Raw genomic sequence first — 17,542 nt, forward strand, 5'->3', positions numbered from 1 at the left:
GAAGGAGAGGAGAGGGGAGGGAAGGAAAAAGGAAGGGTGCAAAGGGGGGGTCAATAGGGCTATCCCACCCCCCACTCCGCCCCTAGATGGGGGTCCCGCAGCCTCCTGCCCCGCGCCAGGCTCGAAGGAGCGACCCCGGCGGCTGCCTCTGCAGGTCGCTTCCCCTGCTTCAACTCCTCCGTCCCGTCTTGGGGGTGGGATCAATATTTGTACCCATGGTTTTCCTTGGGGGGGGAGGGAGAGAAGCTAAGCCCTGCCTGGCCTTCCTGGGCTTCAGGACACAAACTCAGCCCCCAACTCAGAGGGGGCGGGTGGGGTGGGGAAACCTCCCCCAGCCTGGAGGGGGCTGGGGAGGCAGATGGGGACCCCACAGTTTTGCTTGGGAGCTGCTGGTGGGGGGCTTTTCTCTCTCTTGGGAAGCCCACCCACCCGTTTCCTCCCTGGGTAGAATCTAGTCTTCGAATTTTTCAGGGTGCTTCTCTGGAAAGTTTTTGGGTGGGTTTTCCATTGTTTTTGGCACCCTTCACCTCCGAGGTGGGGGGTCTTAACCGCAGCCACGTCCAGCGTTTGCAGCTGCTGCCTTTGGTTTTATCCAGAAAAAAGTTCTTCTCCCTCTTTTGGCCCCGGACCACAGCAGGGAAACCGAGTTGATGCTGGTTAGTTAACAGGGCCCCGTCTGTCTCGCAAGGGCTTGACGTTGACAAGAGCCACTTTTAACCCTTTCAGATGGTTCTCCGGCCTGTCTTGGAAAGCCAAGATGGTCTGTGGATGCCTCTGCCTCGTCTTCATTTCACGCCTGTTTCCTTAGGTTGGGGGCACACCTGGCTGAAGAAGGCATCCTTGGGGCTGAACCTCGTTAAATTCCCCCTTTTTAGCCAAATGCGCTCCGGTGGTTTGTCTTCCCACCCTTCCGGTGTCCTTTTAGCTTTTCTGGTGTGCGGAAATGGGTAGGTCGGATTTGTCTCGAACCACGATTTGGGCAGCAAATAAATCATACTAATGACAACCACTTGAATCTCTGGCTGAGAGCAAACCTGGTCTTTCGGGAAGATGGGAAATGGAAAAAGGAGGTTGTAAGAGGAGCAAAGATGGATAAAAGTGGATATCTGGAATGTAACAGAAGGTATCTGGTTGCATACTGGCCCGGTTGTGTGTCTTAGGAAGAATTTTGTGACAAATGGCCTGTGTTTAAGGCAGAGGTCTTCAGCTTGGCACCTGAAGTCCACAAGCCTTAAAGTTGCCAAGTTTGGGGACCCCTGGTTTAAGGAATTAACCCAAGATGGAAGTGACTGTGTGCTGTGTGTTTGTTTATTATTGTATTATTTATGGAAAGCCTTGCAGAATTTATAAGCAAACAGACTAACCAACCACGCAAGATTTTTACACAAACACATACACACACACACATGACTTTTCACTTTCCCGACTTTAAAATTTTGGTTTATCTGCATTTCTGAGCATAATTTTTCTACAAAAAAACAACAACAGTGTTTCCATGCGTGATGAATGTCACCAAGGGTGACTAAGAGTGGTTCCTGTTCACTCTCACAACAATCTTGCAGGGTAGGCCTCGCTCAATTCTACAAGATAACACTAAGCCCCACTTTGATGTATTTACTTCAGGTGGTGTAGGCTGCCATTCTGGTTTATAAACTTTCATTTATGGCTTAGTGTGTTGTTGCGTGGACCCAGTCGTCAATAGCTTTGTTCAGCAAACTGGGATGAAATCAGGTTACAGCTTAGGAAAACGTGTGACCTCCCCAACCACTCTCTCACCCGACATCAGGTTGCTTCTAAGTAATGGTGTAATGCAGGGGTCCCCAAACTTGGCAACTTGAAGACTTGTGGACGTCAACTCCCAGAATTCTCCAGCTGGAGAATTCTGGGAGTTGAAGTCCGCAAGTCTTCAAGTTGCCAAGTTTGAAGACCTCTGGTGTAACGGAATGAAAAGGGGCTCATTTTTAATTTTGGTTTTGCTTGGAGCAGTTAAGCCTTGCTGGGAATGGATGCTTTCAAGTAGCCAATGTGTGATTCCCTGGGGGAAATAATAGAGCCGCCTCAAGCCTTCCTTTCCATGCGCAGACAATGTTGGTGGCTGCCGCGGTTAGAATATTGGAGAAGTGGCGCTGAGAATTTTGCTGGGTTATGGAAATTCACGGGGTGATTTTAAGCCAGTCACTGAAGGCCTAACCTACCTCACAGGGTGGTCGTGAGTATAAAACTGGTTGAGGGGAAACTCTGAACTTTGCTGGTTGCTCTGGGATGGGAAAGACTGTAGGCAAACAGAAATTGTATTTATTTAAAGGGTCCCCCTGGGATAGGGGATTCTCAGATTCAGAGGACTGTTGAACAGGCATATAATGGACTTACATTTGCACAACTGCATTAACTGACTTTATTTGCATCCCAGGATATGCATTTGTCAATTACTTCATTGTGCGCAGGACATAAGTTGCAAATTTCCTATGAACTTTTGAAACATTGGATCGTTCTCTTCATTCAAGGGGTAGTAATTGAGTGCAGAGGGAGTTCACGGCATTGAAGTCTTCTTAGTAAATGTAAATAGACATTGGAATATAAAGGCATTAAAAAATGAACCTGGGAGGAGATATTTTAATTTGCAGGCTGCGTTTGATGTGGGGCTGGGGTTCAGGTTAGAGTTATTGATTTGTACTGATAAAAAGAGAAATATTTGTAGCTCAGGGTTGACATGAGGAGCCCTTCGGTGCTTTCTTAGCTGGGTCATTTTCTTGCAGATGTTTCATTACTGTCGTGAAACATCTGCAAGAAAACAGCCAAGCTCAATAGACCATCAAGGCCCCCTGATTGATTTGTAAATTATGGTTGATTCGGTGGAGCAACATGGCTTATACGTTGCCCATTTTTTTCAGAGGTTCTAGGCAGATCCGGTAGGAACCCAAGCCGTTGGGGCTTATTCTGCAAACCATGGCTTAATGTAAGATGTGAACACTTCTCCCTCCTTGTTTATGACATCTGGGCAAAGCAGAAGCCGCTTTTCCAGCTGTGCCAAACCATGTACGTATGTTTCTACCTCTGGAGAGAGACGCGAGGAAAAAAATAGGACTTTAGTCGACCACCTTTCCTTTCTTGTATTATGATTTAATATAATAATTGCACAGCCACTTCGTAGCCAGGGTGGCACCTTCCCTGAAACACTGTCTACTTGACAAGCAATTATTGTCATTGCAGATTGTGCACGCTAAAAAAGGAAACCTGGGTGTGAAACAGGCATTTATGCTCCCTCTCCTCCTCCTCCTCCTCCTTCTCACACCTGTTGGCTGCACTTTTCTCTGTTTCTCGCTGTTGTTGATTTTAACTGCCCGGTGGCTGGAGGGGAGACTTCAGCAAAGCTTTCTTCAGAGAGTTCAGGCCAAGAAGGCAGCTTTTCGTCCTCCCGTTTTCTAGCTAGGAGTTCCACCGATGCTAACTGGGCACCCTTTGCTGCTTAGGGAGGAGAGAAAGGGAAACCCAAAAGGACACATACAGACTGGGTGAAACCAGGCTCAATAGCAGGAACTGGGAGAAGGGGGATCTTGGAGTCTTAGGGGACAACCAGCTAAATAGGAGCCAGCCGTGTGCAGCAGCAGCCAAAAAAGCAACGTAATCCTGAGTTGCATTAACACAGAGGGATTCAATCGAGATCAAGGGAGGTTCTAATATCACTCTATCAAGCCTTAGTAAGGCCACACCTAGAGTCCTGCATCCAGTTTTGGTCACCACACTATAAAAAAAGATGTTGAGGCTCTAGAAAGAGTGCAGAGAAGAGCAACCAAGATGATGAGGGGACTGGAGGCTAAAACATAGGACGAACGGTTGCAGGAACTGGGCCTGGCCAGTCTTAGTGAAGAGAAGGTCCAGGGGAGACAGGAGAGCATCTTCCAATATTTGAGGGGCTGCCCCAGAGAGGAGGAAGGGGGTCAAGCTATTTTCCAAAGCCCCCGAAGGCCAGACAAAGAACAATGGATGGAAACTGATCAAGGAAGAGATTCAACCTAGAAAGAAGGAGAAATTTTCCGGGTTCACGTTCCACACTTTTTTCTTCCCCACAATCGTGATATCCGGGGTATTGTGTTCCAGAACTTTGTCAGTCTGTATTCGGAAGTCCCACAGTAGTTTTGCATGCTCATTTTCGACCACTTTTTCAGACTTGTCGTCTCACCAGTTCTTTGCTACAGGCAGATGGTTAGTTGTGACACAAGTTCCAGTGGACCATCTGAGAGACTGTGTTGTGACGTTGTTTGTAGACAATCTGAGCGATTGTCTTGCAACAGCTCAGTATGTGATCGATGGTTTATTATTATTAATATTATTATTATTACTTGGAAAAATATAAAGATCCAGCTTTGAACAGCCACTAAACGAACTATTGTAAGTTGGGAACTACCTGTGCGTCTGTACAATGGTGCGTCTCTTGCTATCGGAATGACTCCCTTTCTTGTCGTTTGGGGTTGGCTGGTCATAAACGTAGATGAGCTGGGAAGATCTCTCCTTTTGTTGACTGACTGGAATTTTTTGCTGCCCTCAGCAAAAGGCCTCTCCATCTGCTTCGTCTGCTCATCCCTCTTTTCCACTTGAGTGAAGACAAGAATTGGAAAGGTGGCGATGGCTGGATTTTTTTTCTTTTCTTTAAAGAGCTTTTCCCTGCTGCATTGCAAATGTCCGTTTGGTGCATTCAAGATGGAATTAGCTACACTCGATGCACCAAGGTGTGAAACTGTGGGCCGGGATGAGAGGCTGTGTGAACCACAGCAAGAGTTGTAGCAAAGCTGGGTTAGTTCACGGTCTTGCAATAGCTACCATGTTTCCCCGAAAATAAGACCCTGTCTTATGTATTTTTTTTTGGCACCAAAAAAGGCACCTGGTCTTATTTTCGGAGGATGTCACCCACTAACTAACCTCACTTGCATGTGTCGCACGCCCTGGCTTCCTTTTCGCTGTCAAAGGCCTTCAGGAACAACTTCTTCTGCAGCTAGCAAGGCTTTCCTGAAGGCCTCTGCAGCCCATAACAGAGCTCTGGGTCTATCCAGAGCTTTGTTCTCAGCTACAGAGGCCTTCAGGAAAGCCTTGCCAGCTGCAGAAGAAATGGGCCGGCCAGGCAGGTGTCGGGGTGTGCGAGGCTGGCTACAACTGTCCAAAGTTAAGTAGTAGGGCAGCTCCACCATCCCTCATCCCCACCCTAGCTTAATTTTTAAGCCGTGTACTCTGGAGTGGGCGGGATCTTAATTAGGGCTTATTTGGGGGGGGTAGGGCTTATATTGGGCAACGTGTAAAAATCTATGATTTACTTTCAGGGTAGGTTGTATTTTCAAGGTAACGGTATGAATGGCAAATATCCTGGAAATCTTTCCAATCCAGATGGAAAGGAACCGTATTTTCTTTTATTTGAAATTCAGTTGCAGCGCTGCCTGTCTAGATAAACACTAAAAAGAAACACAGGATAATAAGGGGAAACCCTCTTGAAAAGGAGGTGATGATTTTAAGGCAGTGTTTTTCAGACTTGGCCATCTTACGATGGGGGGAGTTCAACTCCCAGAATTCCCCAGCCAGTCACGCAAATGGATCGGGTTCACTGCTGTGGAAAACGCATCCTAACTTAGGTAGGAATGCATCCAGGAGCCACATTTTAAAGCAGCGCTTCATAACCTTAGCAACTTGAAGGTGGGTGGACTTCAATTCCCAGAATTCATCTGGCTAGGGAATTCTGGGAATTGAAGTCCAACCAACTTAACAGTGGTCAAGTTTGAAAAACTTGGGTTTAGGGGAAGATGTGCCTCTAGGTGAGCCGAGCTGGCATGCCTTTTTCATCCTGTCGCATTTCATCCCTTCCGTGGTCCCAGCCACAGAGCGGGATCTTAGCTGTGGCTAATTCCCACTAGTGAGCCCGCCTTTCACCTGGCGCAACCGAAGCCATTTCTCTCCACCACGTGTGGCATTCCTTGTGGCGTTCCCTGGGCCACGATCCGTTTGAAAACAGAGCTGTCAATGATGGTTTGTAATGGTGTGGAAATCCATCGAGCCAGTACAGGAGATTCATATTTATAGCTTGCAATCCGTCCTGGATTTGGCATCGTGTTCTATGAAATGACCAACTCTCCGAAGGAGAATGGTTGGGTGATTTGATTTGGAGGAAGATAAAACGCGGGTGATGGTGAGCAAAGGCATGCAGATTTCCACTCTGGTGGGTGCGCGCGCACCGAGCCTCGTTGGTTCCTCGTGTGTTTAAACTGGAATTTGCCAAGAATTGTGTCCTTTACAAGGAGCATGTTAGTAAACGCGATTGCTTTTTCAGTTTGAGGGCCCGAGGGGCCTTGAGGGGCCTGAGGAACAGTTCTTTGCAAGAAGCTCGGTCCGTAATGGATGAGTGACTTGGAGGAGCTGAAGTGTGCATTGCGCTGATTTGCATCAAGTGGAAGAGTCTGGAATAGCAAACTTAGCTTAGCTTGGAGGAATTCCTGAAGGCTTTGCCTGGGAAATAGCCAAGTTTAACAATAATCCGGGGCAGGAATTACACGGGCAGGCGGCACCCCAGAAGTCTTTGCTGGTAAGCTTCCAACAACTTCTCCCGGCAGCTTCTATGCAAGTAGGATTAACAATACTCGGGGATAAGTAGAGACTGGACTCTCTCCAGAAGTGCCTGTTTCTTTGTATGCTTGTGTGTGTGCGTGTGTGTGTGTGTGTGTTGCCTGTGTGGTTTTGACGTGAGAAAAAGCAAGCGTTCATTGTTTTAGAAGAGAAATAAACAGCTGGCGGTCCAGAATCTCAAGAAGAGTTTGGGCCCCAGGTTTTTAGCACTTTGTTTTTTGAACGGATTGGGGGGGGGTGTTTTTTGTGGGGGTGGGAGAGTGTCCATTCAGGCACCTCTCTTTGCTGAACTTTTAAGCCGCTGGGATGATTTATGGGCTCTCTTCCTGCCTCTCCCATAAATCTTGCAAGGCCAGATTTGCATGGCATGTGGGCTGTTTGATGCTTCCCGTTGTGGAATGGTTAATGAGCCAATTATGGGGCCCAGATGCCCGGGGAAGATCTGGGGTGCAATTCCGATTGCATTACGCTTCTTTCAAGCACCTGGCTTTGAAGAGGAAGAGTAGCGTAGGTGTGATCTGTTTGTGTGTCTGAGAAGCGCTAATCTGGTGGGATTAAGCCAGATGGTTCCTCTGGATGCAATAAAAGAGCACCAAGCATTTTGGCACTCGGGAGACATCTGAGTGGGCTGTTGCTGGGTTGATTCTGTGAATTTGGAAGGGTGAGGAGGGGGGTGTCCTTGGCTACCCCAGTTTAATGTCAGAATCTGTGGTTGACACTGGATGGAGGAGATGTCGCGAGGAGAACTTGTAGAAGGGGTGCCAAACCTTCTTTTTGATCTGTGAGCCTCACCTGGATTGTGCTTTGTTTGTGACAGCAGGTGAGTGGAACCCGTTTGTTGAAGCAGGGGCCTCCAACCTTGGCAACTTTAAGCTTGGAGGACTTCAACTCCCAGAATTCCCCAGCCAGCTTTGCTTTCACGCAGTTTTCCTACAGGAGTAAAGCACAACATTAGGTGGCGTTCCCCTCCTTTCCTCCTTTCCAAACTGATGTGTGTTTGAATTAATGGGCCCATTCTTCTCAGAAGAAGATGGCTGAGGTCTTCTCCTCCTGTCCAAGCCACCGCGACGTCTGCAAGGCACGTTGATGCCGACCGAGGACTCATTTGAGGAGGCCTTTGGGGAACCAGAGCCGGGAATCTGGGGTTCAGGAATGTCCAGTATTGTTCTGACCTTGGCTTCCTTAGAAAGAATAAGACACAATCTCAGTCCTGGCAAAACCTCTTTTATTTCCACAGCTGTGAATTACGTTCATTCACAGCCTGCAAGGCTTGGTAAACAGTCTTTCAGGGGAATGTTTATAAACACCCACCCTTATCGCACTTGGAATGCGGCCAGAGAACGAATTGCCAAACGCAGGGCAAGGCCAAACTCGACACAGAGTCAAACGGGACTTTTCAGCGCTTGAACCGACGAGACGAACTAATTGCTTCCTGCAAAAGCTCGCGTCCCGTTTGCTCCTCTTTTATGTCCACTGGGAGGGGCCAATCATCTCCGAGGTATGGGCCTTACTCCCGAGTCGACCCTGCTTTCTCAATTGTTCTTGTCTTCTGGTGGCCCTGTCCATGCGCAGGCTGGGAACCGGTTCCAGAAGCCCCCCCACCTCACTGCTGTCTGAGTCTGAAGGCAGCTGATGACTGCCAGCCTGTCCTGGCCACATTTCTGCCTCTGATGCAGAGCCCTCGTCCGAGCCCCCCTCAGCCTCCAAGACTGGCCCAGGTTCCTCCCCAACCTCCTTGCTACTGTCCGACTCTGCTGGGCCACAGTAAGTATTTATTTAGCCTTCAGCTGGACAGGCAGCTCCACACACAAGACACCAAGCTGTCTATCTTCAAAAGGGCCCAAGGAGTGGAAAGCATGCTCCCACCCCTGGGCTTTGGGGAGGGGGCATTGGGGCAGGTTAAGACGCCAGACTTTCTTAAAAGGTTCAAGTCTGAATGCCAGCCTGGAGGGACGAGCTGCTTTCTCTGGGAACAGGGATTGTCGGAATGATGGATGACTGCCGCTTGCGCATGTGGTTTGGCCTCTTGGCAGCCATCCAGGAGGAGCATAAGAGGATTGGAAGCTGGATCCCCTTTGGGCTCTTTGACTGGCACTTGGGCTTCCAAGAACACATTAGTGTCCCCGAGACGAAAAGGGGGGTGTTTGGAGGCAGGGGGACCTTTGCAAGGGCGGCTGTGAGGGTTAATTCATCCAATTCATCCATATTGAAAAGAGCGTTGAGTAGCATCTTGGTCAAAGATCCCTTTGGGTTTGTTTTGAGCTTCAAGAAAAGGCCGGTGCCCCAGTTTTCTCTGACACGATGATGCCCTCCAGAGGTTAGGTCTCCAGCCTTTCTGGAAAGACCAGTTTTTAAACATCTACTTTACAGCTCTTCCGATTATAAATTTGCCTCTTACTCTATGGTTAAACATCACTTCTTCGCTCTATAATCAATTCTGTCTAATCGTCAAAACCCATAAATCATGAGTTCATGTTTTGCCATGTCTGAAAAAGCAAAATCCATAAAGGGTTTCCAGTCAGCAATAAAGGTAGATAGATATTGGTTTTCCTCTGATCCAAGAAGTCAATTTGGGCATCTCCGCCAGTTCCATCATCTTCCCCATCCATTGCTCCATTGTGGAGGTAATCTTTGCTGCAATTATCCCATAATGAAAACAACGTCCCACTGACTTTTTTTCCTCCACTGTTTGTCAATCCCAAAAGAAAAACCCCTGGTCTTAGTTGGATATTAATCTTTAGAATCCTCTGAATCGGTGTATGCCTTTTTTAGCTTTTTTTAAAACAAATCCACCAGACATGACCGAATGTTCCCTTTTGTCATTCGTGTTTCCAGCACGGATTGGAAGTGGCTTTTTCTAAACAGTTGATCTGGGGACGACTATTGCAATATATTTTCTAGACTGTTGGACTTTGTCGGACTTGTCTGCAAGCCAACACCATCCCTAAAAATGATGGGATTTGTAGTCCAACCCCTTGGGAATGCAGTTAGTCTGGATCTATCTCTTCTCAATGAATTAATGCAGGAATCTCTGGTGACTATTTGAATGCTTTGAGCACTCCAGTCTTCTAACCATGCATCGAGAGAAGGTAGGACTTCACGCTTCTCCAATTTTGGTCAGTAATGTTACATTTTTCAGAGAAAATATTAGCAAGCCTTGTTGTGCCTGGACATGAAGCCTTTCTCCACTGTAAAGGATTTGCAAAATGGACCCAGATGGCTTTGGTGGGTCTGATGCTGACCCTGGAGCAGCGAAGCAGATGGTTTGGGAAGAACTAGTTTGTCCACGTGAGTTGCCTTGGGTTCCATCTGTTGCCCAGAAGAAGACATCACATGGAGTCCTACCATCCCCCCCAAAAGGGATAGGATAGGAAAGAAAGCAGATGTCAGATGGATGTTAGCAAATCCTTCCTAGGAGAATGAACAGTTTGATAACAGAAGCAGAGATCTGGAGAAGTGGTGAAGGCTCTCTTTTCCAGGAGGTGTCCCACTGGATTGATGTCACTCAAGGATGTTTGAGAGAGATGTCTGGAGGGTGTAGAACAGATCATGGGTGGTTAGATTTGTTGGTCTTAGTAGCCCTTCCAATGAGTATGAGGTGGTGTTAAAGAACATGCATTGGAGGTCCAAATACAAGCCATGATAATTCCACCTTTCCTACCATACCCTGTTTGATGGTGGCTAGGTACTGTGTTTGGTGCAAGGCCTCAGATTCTGAGATCCTTGAGCCCATGGATCCATAATTTCGGACTCCAACCTTTCACTCAGCCTGGTTTCTCCCCAAACTCATTTTGAAGATGTTGGTTACAGGATCCAGAACATGGCTCTCCAACCTTGGCAACTTTAAGCCCGGCAGACTTCAACTCCCACAATTCTCCAACCATCCATGAATGATAGAGTTGGAAGAGACCAGAAGGATCACCTAGTCCAGGGGTCTCCAACCTTGGCCACTTTAAGCCCGGCAGACTTCAACTCCCTCCAAAGCTGGCTGGGGAATTCTGGGAGTTGAAGTCCGCCAGGCTTAAAGTGGCCAAGGTTGGAGACCCCTGATCCAGAACATAGCACAACACCTTTGAGGACCAACCACTTGCTGTAGACCTCTTTCTGGGAAGGAAGCTGCAGAGATGGAGTTGCCTGGGATTTCTTGAGGGATGGATAGAACGGAAGCCTTGGAATTGATGGTGCATTTCCTGTAATCTTTCCTCCGCGTTTTTTTCTTAATTAACTTACCGCCTTGGATTGCTTCCACTTGCTTAGTTACTCATTTGGGGGTTCACAGTGTTGGAAAAGGCCTCCTCTGTCTTCCTCTCAGCTCTTCCAGATGGTAACTCTTCTCGTCTTCATTTAGAAGCACTTCCTTGGCAGCGGAGTCTCATGCTTGTTTTTAAAAACAATATTAAGAGTGACACGCCGGGAGAGATTTTTATGCTTCTGCCTCCGTCTCGGGGCGCCTTCCCTTTCCATTCTGTTCTCTGCCTGCTCCTTCTTGGGTTTGCAGTGGTGTTTCTCCTACTCTCCGAAAGGAAACGCTCTCGCGAAGAAGGCTCAATTGTAGCCCCGGGTTTTGTTGGCAAAATAAGGAGGGGAAATTTGGCACATTTCAGAGGCTCCATTCACAGCGTCTTTGCGAGGGGAATCTAGCGTCCCATTCATTTATTTTTAGATGTAGGACGCCAAGAGGAGCAAGGAGGCGCCGGAAAGGCAAAGGCAAAATTGATGGAAAGGGAAGGATGGGAAGAAGGTGGGAAATTGGAGCTACTTTCCTGAAGAATTCGCTTTGTAATTGCCACCGTCTGTTTCTGATCCCTTCGGTTAGCCTCGCCAGAGCAGCGTTTCTCAACTGAGGGAACTTCAAGACGTTGCGGATTTCAACTCCCAGAATTCCCCAGGCTGGGGAATTCTGGGAGTTGAAGTCCACAACGTCTTAATATTCCCAAGGTTGAGAAACCCCGGCCTAGGATCAATCATTTTCATTGCTAGCCCTCCGGTTATGAACTATTCTCGGCAGAAAATCTTCCTTGGATGCCCTCTGCTTTTAACGTCCCTAAAAACCTTTTGCATCCATTTGTCATTTAGAAATAATTCCATAATTCTGCTTTGGTTGAGCAGGGCTGGGTCTTTCTCTTGCTTCTGTAATGTACTACGAGTTGTTAAGCTTGCACGGGGGGGGGGGCACTGCCAGTCTTCCACTACCAACGTATTAAAGGATATTCTCTCTCATTCCCAGCCTTGGCTGGTCTCCAGGTAGGAAACTTTTAATAGGCAGGAAAAAAAATGTATTTCTCCACCAGCCTTCCTTTGCGGTTCCCCCCACCCCCGTGGCTAAATCTGGAATGGCGTGTGTGTTGCGTGCACAAACAACACACACAAACACACACTGGGTGTAGAGAAGGAAGTTCAAGGCTTGGCGCTGTGAGGCTCAACACCCACCTGGCAATTTTATGCTGCTGTTTGATTGTTTCGAAAAGTAATTGGTAATAATTAATCTCCCCAGCTCTCGGGCTGTTGTTGGAAATTTCTGCGAATTTCTGCCCAGTGGTCGGTCGGGCAGGCCAGAGGTGGGCCACCAGTTGCAGGGCAGCCTCTGGTGAAGTTTATTAAATGCCTGGCCTCCAACATCTGTGAGACGGCCTTCTCTGTGGCTGGCTTCAAGTTTGACTGCAGTGGCCGTAATGACTTCTTCTGGCACCAGGTTAAACCCTGCGGTCTCCCAGTATGGATCGGTCTTCGTCAGAAATGCACCGGCTTCCCAAAATATATTCAGGAATTCTGGGTTTGGGGGTTCAGCCACCCCTTCCTCTAAAAGGGGGAGCCCCTGGGTGCTTCCCTTGACAGTCCAGGCCTCTGGAAAGAATTGTTTGGTGTCTCTGCTGCAGCCTAATTGCTAAACGCTCAGTCATTTCCTGGGAAATATAATTATGCGCACTGATGTTTCACAGCTATGCGCGCCATTAAGCTGGAGAAAGGAGGAGGCTGTGGTACATGTATTAAAAAAATATTTGGGGGGCAGTTTCCTCCTTTGACGGTGTCCCACGGGGCCTGTGATGACCCAGGGTGGGATACAAAAGCAACGAAGTCACAAAAACAGGTGAAGTCCAGGTGTGTGTTGCTGAAGCTCATGCGATCTCTTCTCTGGTCTCCTCTGTGTTCAACTTGAGTCTTCCCTTGGATGCTCTCCTTGGTGCCCCCCATCCGGTGCCCATCTCTGCCGCGCTCTGCCCTTTCTGACGTTCCTTGGCTTCTGCCATTGAGGGATCCGTTAGTCACATTGCGTCATTAAAATTTTGATTTAGGTCGCCAGGGTGTGTCGAGGTGTGTGTGTATTTGTGTGTGATGTTTGTTTACCCAACCTGCACACAGCCTCCTTTTTGTTCATCTGGGAACATACCCACCCTTGTACCTGTTGGCTGGCACACAACACAAAACAGGAATGCCAAACTTTTGCAAGAAGTTGTTGACTTGGCATTGACTTGGCAAATGTCTCCGCCAAGTGGGCTGTGGAGAGTTTGGTTGGTTCTGGTCCTACTTGTCCCCCCCCCACCCCACCCCAGTTTCCTCCCCAGCCCACCGTTCCACAGTTGATCCAGATGATCGAGGCCTTTTCTAGAATCTGTGATCCTAGAACGAATTAAATGCTGATGGAGGGAGAATGAGCCGGCTGCAATCAGCTATAGAGAAACTTTTTATCTGCCATTTTCTTGCCGTTCCATTTGGCTAATTTTATTGAATCCTTCCAAAAGAGAGTTGCGGTTTTGCTCCCCCTCCACTAATGACTCCATACCAGGAGGCGGGTCTATATTGTTAAAGCAAAAGAATATAATTGTGTTTGGAAAGTTACTCTCAGAGAAGTAGCTTGGAGGCTACTGGAAAGAAATGACGTTTATCTCCCTCCTCTTCTGAGCACAAGGACAGTTTATGCAATAAAAACGGGTAAAACTGAATATGAAGCATAGGATGAAGGCAGAAGATACCTGAAGACTTTGAGACGAGTTTTTAGACTGGCGTTACGTTGGTGTCAGCCAGTGGTGGGATTCAAATTTTTTTACTACTGGTTCTGTGGGCATGGTGTGGCTTGGTGGGAGGCAGGAGAAGGAGACTGCAAAATCCCCATTCCCTCTCCATCCCACTAACCCGCTTTCCAGCTCTGTTCTCCTGCGCAGGGCAACCAAAGAAGACCCAGCCGATCAGCTATGGGTGTGGCTTGATGGGTGTGGCTTGGTGAGTGTGGCAGGGGAAGGATACTGCAAAATCTCCTTCCCCACCCCACTAACCCGCTTTCCAGCTCTGTTCTCCTGCGCAGGGCAACCAAAGGAGACCCAGCTGATCAGCTGGGACTCGATGGGAGGCAGAGGATAGACAGGGGTGGGGCCAGTCAGAGGTGGGATTGGCTCAAAATTTCCACTACTGGGTCTCCAGAACTGGTCTGAACCAGGTGAATACCACCTGTGGTGTCAACCTTCAGAAGCTGCCTAGAATAAGCCCCCTTCCCAAAGGGCTCTGGAGAAGAAAGCAGACCCCGACCTTCAGAGGTGGCCTTTCCAGAGTCTTGGAAGATAGCCGTAAATTTAACACTTTATTTGTAGGCTAGATTTATAAGGCTGCCCGTCTGACAGCAAATCTGGGCAGTAGTCCAGCTCACTGGTTTTTTATTGCCATTTATTACTCAATTTCTGTGGGACTCCCAATTTTATCTTCACATCAATCTTAGACCTTCCCTAATCCCACCCAGGGATGATGAGGTCTAAGTGAGGCCTTGAATCTGGTGTCATCAGTCCGGCTTTGCTGTGCAACAGTTTCATGGAACATTTTAGTTTCTCCTTCATACAGTGGCCAGGTTCACACAGCTTCCTTATCCAAGTCTGCTCCAAAGCTAGCAGCTGTTAATCTGGATTGGTTTTAAACTTGATTTGTTGTTTCTTTCTTTCTTTGGCATGTTGTCTGAAGGATTTGTTTGCCATTCAAAGGAATCTGCAAGTGGTTCGTCCACTGATCCAATCCGTTGAATGGCTTGATGTTTTTATGGGGTTATCCACATTACCCTTTAGTCTTTTTCTGGGTTACAGTCTGTACCAACATAGCAAGACCTCATTTCCCCATTTGAGTTGAGCCTGAAACTTCAGTTGTGTTTGGAGAAGCAGTGGGTTGTCTCCTAATTTCAGGAGATTTGGGGGACTAAGCTCAGGAGTGTTGGTTTTCCATCATGATGGAGATCGTTCTCAAGAATGCTTCCCTGTTGGAGATCCACAAGTCTCCAGGATTATCAGACGTCCAGAAAAAATGGAAAGCAAAACTTATCTGCAGGACTTTGGGGCTCCTATGCCGGGTGTTATTCTGGGATGTCTTAATGTATTAATATATTTTTTGTTGTTAAATTGTCTTGTTTGACATTATAGCAACCCACCCAGATTCTACTGTGATTGTGGCAAGATTAAAAAAACGTTAATATGGCTAGATTTACACCAAATACAAGTCACTCTGAATTCTCAGTTATATTGAATTCAATTTTCTCGTTCTTTTAGCTCAAAAGGGAGCTTTCATTGCTGTTCAAGATCTTCAGTTTTTCACAGAGGAATTGTCAGCGATGAAGGGAAGGATGGCAATACTCTCCTTTGCGTGTCTCCTGCATTTGGGGGCTGTGATGAAAAAGCAGTAAAATTTGAGCAGTGAGTGGAAGCGATGATTGCTGGAAGAAAATAGGGCACTAAAGTGAACATTTGTTTAATTACTGTACGCATTCAACTGTTTGCTGAAGGAAAAATGGATGCTTTCATGCAGAAAGAAAAGTATTATCTCCTTTTCGACACAGTGAAGTTATTAATTAAGCAGTAAATCGCCCATGCCATGGGCATCGTCACCACGCATAAGATGGCTGACGGAAATGCGTGGAAGGAACGGTAGCTTAGGAAGGGGGAAAGTGAACACAGGAGAATAGGAGAGGCTCTTGAGAATTATCTGTTGAGAAAGACCCCAGGCAGGAAGGAAAATAGCTCTGTCTCATGTCTAACCCTTGATAGGTTAAAAAGCCATGACCTGAAGGATAAGTCTTCTCCAATTCTTGGAACATAGTTCTCAGAGTTTGGAGGACAACACTTGGGAAGAATTTGTATGGTCAACTTGGGTTCCTGGAGGTCTGTAACTTAACTTGCTCTTGATTCAACCCAAGGAAAACTTGAGGAAAAGGAGAATGGTCTTGGGTACTCTTTGGTTCTCCCTATAATTGATAGGTTTTTCACCCATGTTAACTCTAATGACTTGGCATCATCTCAGAACAGTTTATTCGAGCTCACAAGTATTTGTGGGGATCCTACAATTGTAGGAAGAGATGCCGATGTGGGTGTGTTGACCCCTGAATTTATTTTGGCTCCTCCTCCTGATTCAGAATTCACCCTCTTTGGGGATTTTTGTTTATTTGTTTTCATTTTGGAAATATCTTCCAAGGAAGCCCCATCAGATTTGAATAGATCGTGGGTTTGTCCAACCTGTCCAGGAATGAAGCTTTCCAACATGAAAACAAACAAACAATTGATTTACCATCCCACCTGACATGAAGTCTAGTGCTGGACGCTGGAGTGTTGTGTATGTGTGTGCTTGTATGTGTGTGTGTGTGTAGAGTCTTATATTAGGTTAGCTCTGGTAGAAGTTCATGCTTGTCAGTAAAGTTTAGTTCCAGACATCTTGAGAGAAATCAATAGCTCTAGCTGGAAACATCTGTAATGGGAAATCGTTGGTGCATTGGGGGTTTCTGTGAAATTGTGCAGAGGTTGGCTTTTGGAGCTGTTGGGTTTAAGAGAAGACGATTGGCTAACATTGTGGCTTTCCTATCTCTGGGTGAACTGAAGACTGACCCTGGAATGAAAATGTGTGAATGTCTCTGTAGGATTTCATTTGCCCTATTTAGAAAATAGAGACCTTGGGCTGTTTCTTCAGATCCGGTGAAATTCATCAAAATGTTCTTTGTTTGTTCTGTAGCTTTTTCTTTGGGTGAATTTAATAGCTGAATTTAATTCCTGTTTTTTTAAAAAATATTCCTGTATGGCATGAGGATGAGGATGAGGATGATGAAGATGTCGATGGCGCCAAAGACAACCTCCTGGTGGATTTTTTGCCTGTCTTGTTTCCACCAGCCCCCTTCTTCTCAAAGATCCAACTGGGAGTTAACCCTCCTAATATTAGACAGTCAGCCCTGAAGGTTGAACTCTAGCCATCCTGCCTGAATCAGCAACTTGTAGCATCCTAAGAGTGTTAAAACTCTGTCTTCCATCATGTTCAGCGAGGAACCATACAAATCTACCTTCCACACCACAGTCTCCTTAGAGACAAACTATTTTTTCCCTGGTAGTTGTTTTTTTTCCCTATAACTTTATCGAATTTCAGAAAAGAACAAAACACAAAGAACAAGGGGAAAAAAAGGAGGGGAGGTTTAAAGGGAAAATTCTTCATTCTCTTCCTAAGTATTGATTGCAGACTATTCAGCATTGAAGCCTTGCTTCTTTTTCAGCCTGCTCAGAATATAGAAATCCTTTCATTCCCAGGAATATAATTAATAATATAATATAATATAATATAATATAATATAATATAATATAATATAATATAATATAATATAATATAATATAATATAATATAATATAATATAATATTATATAATATAATATTGTATAATATAATATAATAATATTATTATAATATATATATCATTATATATTATATATATATATATATATGTGTGTGTGTGTATATATCATCTGTGCCATCATGTATGTATATATATCTGTATTTTGTGTTTGGTACATGATGATGGCAGCTTGATGAGATTCTCCCGTCAATATGTGCTAAGTTGTGCAACTTTAAAATCTGCCATCATCAGGCTTCTGTATTGTGTCGCTATGATGACAGATGGGAAAATACCTGAACAAAGCTGAATACCACTGAAAAGCGA

At 46.3% G+C, this 17,542-nt stretch overlaps 1 protein-coding gene across 1 annotated transcript in view; it reads left to right on the forward strand.

Moving 5' to 3' along the window:
* HS6ST2 (heparan sulfate 6-O-sulfotransferase 2) overlaps window positions 1–17,542 on the forward strand; it is a 61,708-nt gene that overhangs the window by 766 nt on the left and 43,400 nt on the right.

This window comes from Pseudonaja textilis, chromosome 12 (genome assembly GCF_049901715.1).
Source record: "Pseudonaja textilis isolate UNSWEBS1 chromosome 12, rPseTex1.2, whole genome shotgun sequence".
NCBI lineage: Eukaryota > Metazoa > Chordata > Lepidosauria > Squamata > Elapidae > Pseudonaja > Pseudonaja textilis.